General features: G+C 38.1%; 1 long non-coding RNA gene across 1 annotated transcript; it reads right to left on the bottom strand.

The window, feature by feature from the left end:
* Window positions 1–2,467: 2,467 nt before the first annotated feature.
* Window positions 2,468–7,114, bottom strand: LOC106875782 (uncharacterized). The gene is made up of 3 exons (XR_001410160.2): window positions 6,897–7,114; window positions 4,564–4,765; window positions 2,468–3,451 (listed from the first exon to the last, which is right to left on the bottom strand). It is a non-coding gene; the product is annotated as an uncharacterized LOC106875782 (long non-coding RNA).
* Between the last annotated feature and the right edge of the window lie 2,448 nt (window positions 7,115–9,562).

Raw genomic sequence — 9,562 nt, 5'->3', positions numbered from 1 at the left:
ACCATCGCTGGACAACCGATGTTGGTATGTTTTCGTATTCGTAACTTAGCGGTTCGGCATAAGAGACCGATAGAATAAGTACTAGGCTTACAAGGTCGATTAGTTCGATTGCTGAAACAAGTAAAAGAATAAAAGAATATACAAATTATGAAAATAAAAAAATATTCAGTACAGTACTGATTCTACTTCGTGAATTTTCTCTCATCGTGTGTGTGTGGGGGGGGGGGAGTAATACCCGCGATATTCGAGGGATTGCTGTATTGTAAAATTTTTATCTGTACATAGAAAAATTGTAAATAATGAAAACAAATTAACTACGTCGTAAGATTTTTATCTGAGGGCAGTGTGGTTTTGTGTGTGTGTGCCATTCTTGTGTTTGTACTTTGTGACTTTCCAGTTCAACGGGTTTTTGTCTGAACGTTGCCCTCTTCTTACGTCAAACTTGTTAGAGTTGTTTCTGTCCTCATTACTCGTTTTCGACATGAAGCTTATCACACACACACACACACACACACGTACGTACATATATATATATATATAAATATATTACATGGAAAAATGCAAGCATGACAAATCATATTCTTAAGATTATAAACCTGGAAATGTACAAGACGAGTTATTACACCTGTAAAAGTATACGACAAGCTATTACTTCCAGTAAAGTAAAGAATAAGAAACTTTTTACTTCAAATATTGCAGCAAAGAATGCCAGTTCTTCTAATTTATCACTCTTTACAGTTCTCATCTTTTAAATTCATTGTACAAAACTGTTCAGCTAATTTGTAAGTTTGTCTAATTAGTCACTTTTTTCTGTATTTAAGGTAGTAAATTAGCCAAATTCTACTTAAATAAGTATAGTGTTATTTGTAAACTATAATAAAATAAGTTTTAATATTCAAATTTTAATTTTAGCTGCAATATTTTAAATAAAAGGATTCTTATTCTTTACTTTACTGGAAGTAATAGCTTGTCCAATACTTTTACAGATGTAATAACTTGTCCTGTACTTTTCCAGGTTTATAATCTTAAGAATATGACTTTTCATGCTCGCATCTTCCCATGCAATCCATGTTTTTTCCAGGCATTGTTGTTATAAGATAATTGATAATGTGTCAATAATTTAAGATTTTAACTTATAAATTACTGAAAGATAATATTTCAATTTTTCCATGTAAGTGATGATAATATTTCAAATTTTTCATGTTTAATTTAAATATATTTTGTGATTGAATTATTTGATAGTACTCATCCACACCAAATTAATAGCAGGGATTTTTTACCATGTTGTTAGTTGCCCCATGGCTCAGCAAAAGTTACAAACAATAAGACTCTAAAACCATCAGTTACTAGGCTAAGTAACCTGATTTGCAATATTAGGAGGTCACAAGAATTCATTCAATAAAAAAAAATTTCCAATGATTCCGCTAGCTTTGCAACAACTGGTAGAGAATTGGCAGCGTTCCTGATATCAGACAGCCTGTCTTGATCTATACTTGATCCATGACTGTAGTTACGTCAAAGGGAGGAGCTGTGGAAAGACGTAGCTGAGTAAAGGCGACTACACCTGTTTATTGCATAAGAATCTCTGTAAATGTTGGTAGTAGTCGAACAATCTGATCCGAGGATCCCTCTCGATCCTTCCATTGGAAGCGATTATTATTGGTTCTGGATTTAATTCCATTTTCACATTTTGAAATCTTTCAGATCTACTTCATGATTTTTGTATTTATGTTTTGTTTTGTTTTTTTGTATGCGAGGCTTTTTGTTTTAAGGAATCGAGATGTTTATTTGAAGAAATACTTATTCATTTGTAGCTTTGATGATAACAACTGGGAGGTTTGTTTTGATCTCCTCAGTTCGGACATACATAACCCAAATTGTCGAAGCCAGGTCGTTATTGCATACTAAATTTGGTAATACACACTTATATAATTCCCTCTCAGTTTTCATGTCGAAAGGACGGTTGCACAGTGCTAAGGAATCGGAAAACCTTTCACTTAAATGACAATTATGGCTCTGCAGAGAGGTGATTCTTATCTTGTAGACAGCAACAATCTTGTAGACAGCAACAATCTTGTAGACAGCAACAACCAAAGCGACGAAGCCTCTCAACCGCAGCTCAGAAAATTTCCCGAACATTGCTTGGCTCAAATTATCAGAGTTTCAATCCAGAGTCTACAGATATGATTTATAATTATATCTATGTGCAGAGTACAGTTTATCAAAATGCATTATATTTGCTATCGATATCACTGTGCAACAAATTTCAGGTTCAAAAAAAGTACAAGTGAAGTAAAATTTGTTTCTGAGTCAAAAAATTGTCCTGATTCTGATTCTGACCTTTATTTCTCCAGATTAGGCACCGTTTTCCAGTACCATGAACCATATGTTTTATAATATACTGCATAACATTGTGTATTGAACACACCATTGCAAATGATGAAAGTTACAAAAACAAAAACAAAAGTTTGGTTGGTATAACAAAACATATATTGGTTATGAATTAAAAACACACCTGTTAATTTAAACAACTTTTGTCCTTCTAAGCCTCTTGTGCAGAGTGTGATCTTTTTTTATACTCCAGCAGTAGTCTGCCAACATGCCAGGGTTCCATTTTCCTTTGAACCGTCGCTCCATCACGGAAATATCCTGATGGAATCTTTCGCCATGTTCATCACTCACATCACCAAGATTTTCCGCAAAAAATTCCAAATGAGAGTGAAGCACATGAACTTTTACAGACATGTTACATCCTATATCATGATAATGATTCAGCAGATCATTCACAACTTGCAAATAGTCTTCTGAAAGATGGTTGCCCAGGAAGTTATGGCAAACTTTCTTCAATGACTCAAAGGCAAGCTTCTCTTTTCTTTTGAGATGTGTGATGAAGGTTTCATCAAGTACAATTTTTCGAATTTGGGGACCTATGAAGAAACCTTCTTTAATTTTAGCTTTACTCAGGGAAGGGAACTTTTCTGCAAGATATGCAAATGCGGAGGATTCTTTGTCCAAGGCTTTCGCAAATTGCTTAAACAAACTAAGTTTAATATGCAAAGGTGGTAAAAAAAAATCTATCACTTTTCACAAGTGGTTTGTGCTTGATGTTGTGTTTTCTTTGCTCAGTTTCATCTTGCGTACATAATGTTCAGCTCTTGCTCTGGAATTCCATAAGCACAGGATGCAGCAAAATTTAGTATAGCTAAGCTGAAGGCCAGTAAGCATGGCCGCAACCTTAAAATCTGCACATATATGCCAGGTATGGTCATCATACTGTATGCTTGTTAGAATTGCTTTCAGATCTTCATATGATACTTTCATGAATATTTTCTTGATATGGCGTGTAATACTGCGCTTTTCTTTAGCAAAAGTCAATTCCCCACATATATAACAGAATCTGTTTGGATCATTCTTGCACTGTCTTGCACTCATTGTTGAAAACAAATAAGATCTGAAAGATAAAAAATAACATTAAACACAAGCTTTGAATCACATTGTAGATGTTACTAAGATTGGTCTCTAGCCCTGGGTTGAAACCCATTTTACAATGCAGTAGAGAATTTTATTTAATAATAATGACAAAAATGGTATACAGTGACAATTCTGTAGAAACCATGCCTAATTCAACAAAAAGAAGGCCAGAAATGGATTTCCCATGTCATTTTGCATATAAAAATGGCCACAGATCTCTTGTACTTTTTTGAGTGTTGCACAATGTATTTACTGTCCAAATCAAAAGAGGTATATGAACAGTCATTCATTAAGAGTCATACCCGATTGAAAGCATGCAAGAAGGAAATGGTTGCTTTGGGTATCTGCCAAAATTTAACATAACTGCAACTTTTGTATAAAAAGAAAACCAAAACTTTGAGAAAAGAAAACGTCTAGGCGAAGCAAGTTCGTGAAATTAGTTGCTACCTATTTTGGCTTTTATAATTAACGGCACTACAACTGAGTTCTCGAAGAGGACAGGAAGGTGGGCAAGTATATGGCAATATGTGAGGAATGTTATCAACACATGATGATATCGTCAGTGAACAGATAATGAAGGGATACTGTAATACAAAATATATTTATCACTATGTTCAGAATAAGTTCTTGATTTCTTTTTTTTTTTTTTTCTGTCGTGACCTTAATAAACAAATGAGCGATAGTTCGAGCAGTGTCTAAACCTGGCTCTTCGCAGTAACTGTAGATGAAACAAAGGACATTACAAAAACCAAACAGCTTTCATTTGTTCTGCATGAAGTTTTTGGCAATGGTATCTGTGAAGAATTTATTAGATATCAGGTAACTTTTAAACTCGACACCGAATTGCTTCTACCGTTCATAGATTCAGTACTAAAATTTATTGGTATTGACGACTAGTTATATGTTGTTCAAAGCTATGATGGTGCTTCGGTCATGATCCAAAGATCCCCGATAATCAACTAAAGCTGCATGCTCTTATCTCATTAGCAATCCATGTCGACTCAATCTATAATGGCTGTGACAGCGTTAAAATGCTATGGTTGCGAGATAATTTTTCGACTTAATGAAGTGTGACGAAAATTCCAAATCTACCTGTCTGTGGTTCGGTCCACTCTGAGTACCAGTTTAAGCACATCATAACTTCATATGGTTACAGGCAAAACATGTAGACAACCAATGGAGCTGAAAAACTTGTCCAATATACGCTGGCTTGTGTAATAATTTTATGCTGTGCATAGTACGCTCCAGTTTATTTTGGATATTCTTTCATATTTCTGGGAGGTTACCTAGCCATCTGAAAAACAATATGAAAGTAAATCGATAAATTGGTAAGACCTTTCTATCACTTTTGTCTACAAAAGTTTGTATTCTCCTTGCCCTCTTTGAACAAGTTCTGCTACGAACTAAGCATCTGGTAAAACCGCTGTTATCTTCTTTACTGGATATGAATGTAAGTGAAGTGATATCCAGTTGCACTGAGAATCGTGATGTGACGCGAAATAAGATGGATGACGAAGATATTTGGCATATGACTCTTTTAACTCTTTTACTTGTTTCAGTCATTTGACTGCGGCCATACTGGAGCACCGCCTTTAGTCGAGCAAATCGACCCCAGGACGGGCAAAATTATGAGACAAATTGCCGGCTTCTGACAACCTTACTGAGTGCATCTTGGTGGTCATTGCGGTTGCAGGAAATCGGCCAATAAGAAATAAAAAAGTGATCTTTTCGCCGATTTTCGTCGTGTTATCTATATTCGTGTTTTGGATTAAATTTACTCAGAGCACCAGCACCACTTTTTGGTGGGAAACCCATATTATGATAAGCCTTTCCCATCTTAATTCCAAAAGTGACCAGTTTCTCAACATTGATGGTCTAAAATTCATATTTGAGACATATATACCGAACTTGAACGACTTGAATACAGAATGCCACTATACAATGCGTGTCATAGAGCAGAAGACACATTTTGAATTCACTGACCAAATTACATCTCTACAAGACATAACTTCTTTGAACTGTTCAAGCTGCTTCAAAGTGTTATAATGCTGCCTGTAGGTAGTGTGGACTGTGAACGCCATTTTCCCAAACTGTGGAAATGATCGAGATTTATTTGTGGAACACCATGGTGAGCAACGGACAATTTAGGAATTATAAGCCATGCATAGACGACATGCCAAAAATCTGATTAGTAAAGATGTTGTCCTTCGTTTCGTGATAAACTCTAACACAAAAAATCACCGCTGTGTAGTTTGTGTTACTGCAAACTCGTAACAAGTGTTGATATTTTTCATTGATTAGTTATTATAATTTTGTAATTACATCAAGAAGTGACTGAGACTTTAATTTATTTATTATAACTTTTATAATATAATAAATTATAGTATAATTTATCATAATTAAATTATCATTTATATAAGAACTTTGACCTTTTCAGTTATATAACCATAGTGTCACCCTATACATATCTATGTAAGAGAGAGAGAGAGAGAGAGAGAGAGAGAGAGAGAGAGAGAGAGAGAGAGAGAGAGAGAGAGAGAGAGCGAAAGAGAGTACAATATTGAGTGTAACAATAGCTTCAACAACACTAATAAGAAACACAAAAATGAAACTACATGTGAGTGTCACAGTTTGTGCAAACTTATCCATCACAGTTCCAGCCATTATATGAAAAATCGCATCTAAAGATCCAGTCACCTGTGGAAAAGCTCTGAGCTTTACTAAGATTGCATCCTAAACATCATTTCAGTCTATCAACATAAAAACAGACATACACACAGTTACAGAAGTAACCGCAACATTGACGGTTTCACTAGCCGCAAACACTGTGCTAGGATGCAAGGGACAGCAACTATCACGCTCAAATCGAGTCCACCTTTTCCGATTTTGCTGTGGTCACTGCTTGAACCAGTGATCGAAGAGAGACAGATATATCGGTATAATGTAATATCTCTAGCCCGTCACACTGCACCCCATATAACTCATCACTGAAGTAAGAGTGTACCATACAGTCCTCAGTTAGATAGAAACATGGTATCACTAGATAAATAAGTCACTACTGTAACTCTTAGCCGTTAGACCAACAGCGTGCCATATCCTATACTCGACTAGGGCAGATCTGGAAACATATTATGACGTTAGTAAATCTAACGAACGAACCAACAAAAGGCAAGCAATAACAACTAAATTTGTTTTCAACTAGACCTCACTGTTCAGAGAGAAGAAAGAATACATTACAGAATCTAGTGCCTAATGCATAACTTTATTACAGGCCTACAACAGGCCTACTCAGAGTAGATACAATACTAAATAACATCATAACAGCGAAAAACGTCCAAACTTTCATTATAAATAGAATGAAGAAATGCATATGCCAGCTGCATTAAATCACTACTGCTACTACTTTACTAATGCTGTTACTTTACCGTTGCTGCTGTCACTATTGCTGTCTCTACTGCTGCTGCTGCTGCTACTGATGAAGATGGTGATGATGATCGCATACGTCATCTTAACTAAATTAGGTTGCTCGTCCAATACTATATACTCCTATCTTGCCACAGCAACTATATTTCTAGAGCACAACACCACAATTCTTTATCCGACAAAACCACGAAATGACAATTAAAAGGAATCATAGTGATCGTTGTCGTAAACATCGCTGTCGTAAATTGTGTGTATTTATTAGTGTCGTCACACAAACCTTAGCAACGGCTTACTTTGACGTCAGAAGAATCGCCATGCTGTTTCATAATATTGATTTTATGTCTAAATTTAAAACACCGGCTCTATGTTTCTGTATAGGTATATATTCATATTGCATTAACATACGAGCACACGAAAGAAAAATTTTGAGAAGCAAAGGTGTTATTTGGAAAATAAGAAATTACTTAAAATTAACTAGAGGAAGACATACATACATAAATACATACATACATACATACATACACACATCCATATATCATACATACAAACATACATATATACACATACATAGAAACACACACACACACTATATATATATATACCTTATTCTTTAATTCTTTTACTAGTTTCAGTCATTTAACTGTAGCCATGCTGGAGCACCACCTCAAAGGGTTTTAGTCGAACAAATCGACATCAGGACCTATTTCTTAAAGCCTAGTACTTAACCTATCGATCTCATTTTGTCGAACCACTTGCTTACGGGGACGTAAACAACAACACTGGTTGTCAAGCGATGTTAGGGAGAACACAGAAACAAAGTCATACACACGGTTATATTGATGACTGTATCGGTGCGACATCACTCTCCCGTGAAGAACGAGACTCCTTCCTCTCTTTTGTCCAATCTTTCCATCTTGCTCTCGAATTCTCCTGCACCATTTCTAACACTTCCGTCGACTTTCTCGACATTTCGGTCAACATACACCACTCCACTCTCACCACCTCCATCCACTACTAATACACCGACTCACACTCATACCTCAACTTCTCCTCCCACCCTACCCACACCAAGCTCTCCATCCCCTACTCCCAATTCCTCTGTCTGTGCAGGCTCTGCAGTGACAACCATGACTTTGAGACTCAGTTTCAACTCATGGCTCGGCACTTCATCCTTCGTGGATATCCCCTCACCACTAGCCACACCGCCCTTGCCAGAGAACGTTCCGTGAACCGTACCTCTGTTCTCCTCTCCCCGCTCCCACCCCGCCCTTACCCGTCTCCCCTCAACTATCACCCTCTACCTTACCTCTCCAACGCACAATTCTCCGAGCCTTCCGGCAACTCTAGTCCGACCCCTCCACTTCGCACAGCTTCCCCAACCTACCCCTTCAAACGAGCCCACAACTTACGTCCACAGTTTCTTCCTTAACCTCACCTCCCAACCTGGCTCGTTTCCCTGCTCCCACCCACGCTGCCGCATTTGCCCCTACCTCTCCAACACCACCATCCTCACAGACATCCATCATCGTTCCTATCATATCACTGACTCCTTTATATGCACTTCTAGCAACGTCATTTACTGCACCTCCTGCTCTTTCTGTCATTCTCTGTACATCGGTCAAATGGGATGCCGCTTGGCTGACCGGTTCGCGAGACATTAGATTCGGTAATGACACCTCGGTCTCGCGCCATTTCCATTCTACCGGTCATTCATTACAACACCTGTCTGTGTTTGGATTGCCTTTGCTCAGGGCCATCTAGACTCCCGCCTTCGCCGTGAACAGAGATTAATCTTCTCCCTTCGACCCTTTGCGCCACATAGGCTCAAATCCCCTCCCTCTTCCTCTTACTCCCCTCCTCTCTCCTCACTTTATCTCACACCTACTTCCTCTCTTAACTCCTACCCCCTCTACTTTCTTGCCCTGACATCTACTTCATCTCTTCATTTCTTACTTCATCGTTATCCCTATCCACACACCACACCCACACAGCCCAATCCCACCACCCCACACATCCCACTCCTAATACCCCACCCTTACCCCCACATCCTCACCCCAAACCAACACTCCACCCTCACATCCCCACACTCCACCCTCGTATCTTCACTCCACAACACCACCATAACACATACCACCACACTACATCATGCCACACCACGTCATGCCACACTACACACCACCACACCACATCACATCACACTACCCCGCACACTAGCACAGACCACTTCCCAACACCCACACCACACTACACATTACCATACCACATCATGCCACACCAGACCACATCACATTACCTCGCACACACTAACACTGACCACTTCCCAGTACCCACAGCATCATCCACATACCCACACAATACAGATGCACACATTTACACACGCATACATCCACATGCATGCACAATTGCTAGCATCGTCGAATTTGCAACTGGAATATCATACTGATAAGGAAATGAAGAGTTTCTCCCTTCTAAGCCAGAAACGCGTCTATGATTAACTTACGACTGGTTAGGTTCGTTTTTCTTCTTCTTGTTTTGCTTTTATGAGTTACAAGTAATGCTATCTGTTGGAGTTTCAGCATTTAGCTGCTATTTCTGAACTTCGATATGTGGTGAAGCAACTGTTGCTGATCCCTTAATTATGTTTATATATGTGTCTGTATGTATATGT

The sequence above is a fragment of the Octopus bimaculoides genome, chromosome 2, assembly GCF_001194135.2.
Source record: "Octopus bimaculoides isolate UCB-OBI-ISO-001 chromosome 2, ASM119413v2, whole genome shotgun sequence".
Classification (NCBI taxonomy): Eukaryota; Metazoa; Mollusca; class Cephalopoda; order Octopoda; family Octopodidae; genus Octopus; species Octopus bimaculoides.
The sequence above is the reverse complement of the archived record's forward strand: the minus strand, read 5'-3'. Positions and strand labels throughout refer to the sequence as shown.